Source organism: Hydractinia symbiolongicarpus, chromosome 7 (genome assembly GCF_029227915.1).
Source record: "Hydractinia symbiolongicarpus strain clone_291-10 chromosome 7, HSymV2.1, whole genome shotgun sequence".
Classification (NCBI taxonomy): Eukaryota; Metazoa; Cnidaria; class Hydrozoa; order Anthoathecata; family Hydractiniidae; genus Hydractinia; species Hydractinia symbiolongicarpus.
The window spans coordinates 26,073,807-26,081,792 of record NC_079881.1 but is presented as its reverse complement, the minus strand read 5'-3'; positions in this window follow the sequence as shown (position 1 = coordinate 26,081,792).

Genomic DNA, 7,986 nt, shown 5'->3' with positions numbered 1-7,986 from the left:
CAGGGAGTAAACTCATTTCCCGAACGATTTTTTAAATTATTTTTTCACCACTAAAACGCATGAGACTTGTAGTTTTCAGAAATGTTTTCATTTTTGATGAGACGCTGAATAAAAGAAGTTTAATCGCCGCCAAACGAAAACCCACGATATCCCGTATATCCCGTACTCGGCCCGTATATTCAAAAGTATACAAAGAAAGTACCGAGGGAGTAAACTCATTTCCAGAACGATTTTTTAAATTATTTTTTCACCAGTAAAACGCATGAGACTTGTAGTTTTCAAAAATGTTTTCATTTTTGATGAGACGCTCAATGAAAGAAGTTTAATCGCCGGCAAACGAAAACCTGTGATTTCCCGTAAATCCCGGGCTTGGCCCGTATAGTCAAAAGTATCCAATAAAGTACCCAGGGAGTAAACTCATTTCCCGAACGATTTTTTAAATTATTTTTTCACCACTAAAACGCATGAGACTTGTAGTTTTCAAAAATGTTTTCATTTTTGATGAGAGGCTGAATAAAAGAAGTTTAATCGCCGGCAAACGAAAACCTGTGATTTCCCGTAAAACCCGGACTCGGCCTGTAAAGTCAAAAGTAAACAAAAAAAGTTCCCAGGGAGTAAACTCATTTCCCGAACGATTTTTTAAATTATTATTTAACCATTAAAGCCCATGAGACTTGTAGCCTTCAAAAATGTTTTCATTTTTGATGAGACGCTTAATGAAAGAGGTTTAATCGCCGGAAAACGAAAACCAGCGATTTCCCGTAAATCCCGGGCTTGGCCCGTATAGTCAAAAGTATACAAAGAAAGTACCCAGGGGTTAAACTCATTTCCCGAACGATTTTTTAAATTATTTTATCACCACTAAAACGCATGAGACTTGTAGTTTTCAAAAATGTTTTCATTTTTGATGAGACGCTGAATAAAAGGAGTTTAATCGCCGGCAAACGAAAACCGCGATTTCCCGTAAATCCTGGACTCGGCCCGTATAGTCAAAAGTATACAAAGAATGTACCCAAGGAGAAAACTGATTTCCCGAACGATTTTTCAAATTGATTCTGCACCACTAGAACGAATGAGACTTGTAGTTTTCAAAAATGTTTTCATTTTTAAGGAGACGCTTAATGAAAGAGGTTTAATCGCCGGCAAACGAAAACCCGCGATTTCTTGTAAATCCCGGGCTTGGCCCGTATAGTTGAATGTATTTGAAGAAAGTACCCATCGAGTAAACTGAGTTCCCGAACGATTTTTCAAATTATTTCTGCGCCACTAGAACGAATCAGACTTGTAGTTTCCAAAAATGTTTTCATTTTTAATGAGACCCTTAATGAAAGAGGTTTACTCGCCGGCAAACGAAATACCACGATTTCCCTAAATCCCTGGCTTGTCCCGTATAGTCGAATGTTTACAAAGAAAGTACCCTGTGAGTAAACTCATTTCCAGAACGATTTTTTAAATTATCTTTTCACCACTAAAACGCATGAGACTTGTAGTTTTCAAAAATGTTTTCATTTTTGATGAGACGCTGAATAAAAGGAGTTTAATCGCCGGCAAACGAAAACCCGCGATTTCCCGTAAATCCAGGACTCGGCCCGTATAGTCAAAAGTATACAAAGAAAGTACCCAGAGAGTAAACTCATTTCCCGAACCATTTTTTAAATTATTTTTTCACCACTAAAACGCATGAGACTTGTAGTTTTTAAAAATGTTTTCATTTTTGGTGAGACGCTTAGTGAAAGTGGTTTAATCGCCGGCAAACGAAAACCCGCTATTTCCCGTGAATCCCGGGCTTGGGCCGTATAGTCGAATGTATACAAAGAAAGTACCCTGAGAGTAAACTTATTTCCAAAACAATTTTTTAAATTGTCTTTTCACCACTAAAACGCATGACACTTGTAGTTTTCAAAAATGTTTTCATTTTTGTTGAGACGCTGAATAAAAGAAGTTTATTCGCCGACAAGCGAAAACCTGCCATTTCCCGTAAATCCCGGATTCGGCCTGTAAAGTCAAAAGTATACAAAAAAAGTACCCAGGGATTAAACTCATTTCCCGAACGAATTTTTAAATTATTATTTAACCACTAAAGCCCATGAGACTTGTAGCTTTCAAAAATGTTTTCATTTTTGATGAGACGCTGATTAAAAGAAGTTTAATCGCCGGCAAACGAAAACCCGCCATTTCCGTAAATCCCGGGCTTGGCCCGTATAGTCAAAAGTATACAAAGAAAGTACCCAGGGAGTAAACTCATTTCCCGAACGATTTTTTATATTATTTTTTCACCACTAAAACACATGAGACTTGTAGTTTTTAAAAATGTTTTCATTTTTGATGGGACGCCGAATAAAAGAAGTTTAATCGCCGGCAAACGAAAACCCGCGATTTCCCGTAAATCCCGGACTCGGCCCGTATAGTCAAAAGTATACAAAGAAAGTACCCAGGGATTAAACTCATTTCCCGAACGATTTTTTAAATTATTTTTTCACCACTAAAACGCATGAGACTTGTAGTTTTCAGAAATGTTTTCATTTTTGATGGGACGCCGAATAAAAGAAGTTTAATCGCCGGCAAACGAATAGTTGAATGTATTTGAAGAAAGTACCCATCGAGTAAACTGAGTTCCCGAACGATTTTTCAAATTATTTCTGCGCCACTAGAACGAATCAGACTTGTAGTTTCCAAAAATGTTTTCATTTTTAATGAGACCCTTAATGAAAGAGGTTTACTCGCCGGCAAACGAAATACCACGATTTCCCGTAAATCCAGGACTCGGCCCGTATAGTCAAAAGTATACAAAGAAAGTACCCAGAGAGTAAACTCATTTCCCGAACCATTTTTTAAATTATTTTTTCACCACTAAAACGCATGAGACTTGTAGTTTTTAAAAATGTTTTCATTTTTGGTGAGACGCTTAGTGAAAGTGGTTTAATCGCCGGCAAACGAAAACCCGCTATTTCCCGTGAATCCCGGGCTTGGGCCGTATAGTCGAATGTATACAAAGAAAGTACCCTGAGAGTAAACTTATTTCCAAAACAATTTTTTAAATTGTCTTTTCACCACTAAAACGCATGACACTTGTAGTTTTCAAAAATGTTTTCATTTTTGTTGAGACGCTGAATAAAAGAAGTTTATTCGCCGACAAGCGAAAACCTGCCATTTCCCGTAAATCCCGGATTCGGCCTGTAAAGTCAAAAGTATACAAAAAAAGTACCCAGGGATTAAACTCATTTCCCGAACGAATTTTTAAATTATTATTTAACCACTAAAGCCCATGAGACTTGTAGCTTTCAAAAATGTTTTCATTTTTGATGAGACGCTGATTAAAAGAAGTTTAATCGCCGGCAAACGAAAACCCGCCATTTCCGTAAATCCCGGGCTTGGCCCGTATAGTCAAAAGTATACAAAGAAAGTACCCAGGGAGTAAACTCATTTCCCGAACGATTTTTTATATTATTTTTTCACCACTAAAACACATGAGACTTGTAGTTTTTAAAAATGTTTTCATTTTTGATGGGACGCCGAATAAAAGAAGTTTAATCGCCGGCAAACGAAAACCCGCGATTTCCCGTAAATCCCGGACTCGGCCCGTATAGTCAAAAGTATACAAAGAAAGTACCCAGGGATTAAACTCATTTCCCGAACGATTTTTTAAATTATTTTTTCACCACTAAAACGCATGAGACTTGTAGTTTTCAGAAATGTTTTCATTTTTGATGGGACGCCGAATAAAAGAAGTTTAATCGCCGGCAAACGAAAACCCGCGATTTCCCGTAAATCCCGGACTCGGCCCGTATAGTCAAAAGTATACAAAGAAAGTACCCAGGGAGTAAACTCATTTCCCGAACGATTTTTTAAATTATTTTTTCACCACTAAAACGCATGAGACTTGTAGTTTTTAAAAATGTTTTCATTTTTGATGAGACGCTTAATGAAAGAGGTTTAATCGCCGGCAAACGAAAACCCGCGATTTCCCGCAAATCCCGGGCTTGTCCCGTATAGTCGAATGTTTACAAAGAAAGTACCCTGTGAGTAAACTCATTTCCAGAACGATTTTTTAAATTATCTTTTCACCACTAAAACGCATGAGACTTGTAGTTTTCAAAAATGTTTTCATTTTTGATGAGACGCTGAATAAAAGGAGTTTAATCGCCGGCAAACGAAAACCCGCGATTTCCCGTAAATCCAGGACTCGGCCCGTATAGTCAAAAGTATACAAAGAAAGTACCCAGAGAGTAAACTCATTTCCCGAACCATTTTTTAAATTATTTTTTCACCACTAAAACGCATGAGACTTGTAGTTTTTAAAAATGTTTTCATTTTTGGTGAGACGCTTAGTGAAAGTGGTTTAATCGCCGGCAAACGAAAACCCGCTATTTCCCGTGAATCCCGGGCTTGGGCCGTATAGTCGAATGTATACAAAGAAAGTACCCTGAGAGTAAACTTATTTCCAAAACAATTTTTTAAATTGTCTTTTCACCACTAAAACGCATGACACTTGTAGTTTTCAAAAATGTTTTCATTTTTGTTGAGACGCTGAATAAAAGAAGTTTAATCGCCGACAAGCGAAAACCTGCCATTTCCCGTAAATCCCGGATTCGGCCTGTAAAGTCAAAAGTATACAAAGAAAGTACCCAGGGAGTAAACTCATTTCCCGAACGATTTTTTAAATTATTTTTTCACCACTAAAACGCATGAGACTTGTAGTTTTTAAAAATGTTTTCATTTTTGATGAGACGCTTAATGAAAGAGGTTTAATCGCCGGCAAACGAAAACCCGCGATTTCCCGCAAATCCCGGGCTTGTCCCGTATAGTCGAATGTTTACAAAGAAAGTACCCTGTGAGTAAACTCATTTCCAGAACGATTTTTTAAATTATCTTTTCACCACTAAAACGCATGAGACTTGTAGTTTTCAAAAATGTTTTCATTTTTGATGAGACGCTGAATAAAAGGAGTTTAATCGCCGGCAAACGAAAACCCGCGATTTCCCGTAAATCCAGGACTCGGCCCGTATAGTCAAAAGTATACAAAGAAAGTACCCAGAGAGTAAACTCATTTCCCGAACCATTTTTTAAATTATTTTTTCACCACTAAAACGCATGAGACTTGTAGTTTTTAAAAATGTTTTCATTTTTGGTGAGACGCTTAGTGAAAGTGGTTTAATCGCCGGCAAACGAAAACCCGCTATTTCCCGTGAATCCCGGGCTTGGGCCGTATAGTCGAATGTATACAAAGAAAGTACCCTGAGAGTAAACTTATTTCCAAAACAATTTTTTAAATTGTCTTTTCACCACTAAAACGCATGACACTTGTAGTTTTCAAAAATGTTTTCATTTTTGTTGAGACGCTGAATAAAAGAAGTTTAATCGCCGACAAGCGAAAACCTGCCATTTCCCGTAAATCCCGGATTCGGCCTGTAAAGTCAAAAGTATACAAAAAAAGTACCCAGGGATTAAACTCATTTCCCGAACGAATTTTTAAATTATTATTTAACCACTAAAGCCCATGAGACTTGTAGCTTTCAAAAATGTTTTCATTTTTGATGAGACGCTGATTAAAAGAAGTTTAATCGCCGGCAAACGAAAACCCGCCATTTCCGTAAATCCCGGGCTTGGCCCGTATAGTCAAAAGTATACAAAGAAAGTACCCAGGGAGTAAACTCATTTCCCGAACGATTTTTTATATTATTTTTTCACCACTAAAACACATGAGACTTGTAGTTTTTAAAAATGTTTTCATTTTTGATGGCACGCCGAATAAAAGAAGTTTAATCGCCGGCAAACGAAAACCCGCGATTTTCCGTAAATCCCGGACTCGGCCCGTATAGTCAAAAGTATACAAAGAAAGTACCCAGGGAGTAAACTCATTTCCCGAACGATTTTTTAAATTATTTTTTCACCACTAAAACGCATGAGACTTGTAGTTTTCAGAAATGTTTTCATTTTTGATGGGACGCCGAATAAAAGAAGTTTAATCGCCGGCAAACGAAAACCCGCGATTTCCCGTAAATCCCGGACTCGGCCCGTATAGTCAAAAGTATACAAAGAAAGTACCCAGGGAGTAAACTCATTTCCCGAACGATTTTTTAAATTATTTTTTCACCACTAAAACGCATGAGACTTGTAGTTTTTAAAAATGTTTTCATTTTTGATGAGACGCTTAATGAAAGAGGTTTAATCGCCGGCAAACGAAAACCCGCGATTTCCCGCAAATCCCGGGCTTGGCCGTATAGTCGAATGTATACAAAGAAAGTAACCTATGAGTAAACTCATTTCCAGAACGATTTTTTAAATTATTTTTTCACCACTAAAGCGCATGAGACTTGTAGTTTTCAAAAATGTTTTCATTTTTGATGAGACGCTGAATAAAAGAAGTTTAATCGCCGCGAAACGAAAACCCGCGATATCCCGTATATCCCGTACTCGGCCCGTATAGTCAAAAGTATACAAAGAAAGTACCCAGGGAGTAAACTCATTTCCAGAACGATTTTTTAAATTATTTTTTCACCAGTAAAACGCATGAGACTTGTAGTTTTCAAAAATGTTTTCATTTTTGATGAGACGCTCAATGAAAGAAGTTTAATCGCCGGCAAACGAAAACCTGTGATTTCCCGTAAATCCCGGGCTTGGCCCGTATAGTCAAAAGTATCCAATAAAGTACCCAGGGAGTAAACTCATTTCCCGAACGATTTTTTAAATTATTTTTTCACCACTAAAACGCATGAGACTTGTAGTTTTCAAAAATGTTTTCATTTTTGATGAGAGGCTGAATAAAAGGAGTTTAATCGCCGGCAAACGAAAACCTGTGATTTCCCGTAAATCCCGGACTCGGCCTGTAAAGTCAAAAGTAAACAAAAAAAGTTCCCAGGGAGTAAACTCATTTCCCGAACGATTTTTTAAATTATTATTTAACCATTAAAGCCCATGAGACTTGTAGCCTTCAAAAATGTTTTCATTTTTGATGAGACGCTTAATGAAAGAGGTTTAATCGCCGGAAAACGAAAACCAGCGATTTCCCGTAAATCCCGGGCTTGGCCCGTATAGTCAAAAGTATACAAGGAAAGTACCCAGGGAGTAAACTCATTTCCCGAACGATTTTTTAAATTATTTTTTCACCACTAAAACGCATGAGACTTGTAGTTTTCAAAAATGTTTTCATTTTTGATGAGACGCTTAATGAAAGAGGTTTAATCGCCGGCAAACGAAAACACGCCATTTCCCGTAAATCCCGGGCTTGGCCCGTATAGTCAAAAGTATCCAATAAAGTACCCAGGGAGTAAACTCATTTCCCGAACGATTTTTCAAATTATTTTTTCACCACTAAAACGCATAAGACTTGTAGTTTTCAAAAATGTTTTCATTTTTGATGAGACGCTTAATGAAAGAGGTTTAATCGCCGACAAACGAAAACCAGCGATTTCCCCTAAATCCCAGGCTTGGCCCATGTAGTCGAATGTATACAAAGAAAGTACCCAGGGAGTAAACTCATTTCCCGAACGATTTTTTAAATTATTTTTTCACCACTAAAACGCATGAGACTTGTAGTTTTCAAACTTGTTTTCATTTTTGATGAGACGCTGAATAAAAAAAGTTTAATCGCCGGCAATCGAAAACCCGCGATTTCCCGTAAATCCCGGGCTTGGCCCGTATAGTTGAATGTATATAAAGAAAGTACCCAAGGAGTAAACTGATTTCCCGAACGATTTTTCAAATTATTTCTGCACCACTAGAACGAATGAGACTTGTAGTTTTTAAAAATGTTTTCATTTTTAATGAGACGCTTAATGAAAGAGGTTTAATCGCCGGCAAACGAAAACCCGCGATTTCCCGTAAATCCCGGGCTTGTCCCGTATAGTCGAATGTATACAAAGAAAGTACCCTGTGAGTAAACTCATTTCCAGAACGATTTTTTAAATTATCTTTTCACCACTAAATCGCATGAGACTTGTAGTTTTCAAAAATGTTTTCATTTTTAATGAGACGCTGAATAAAAGA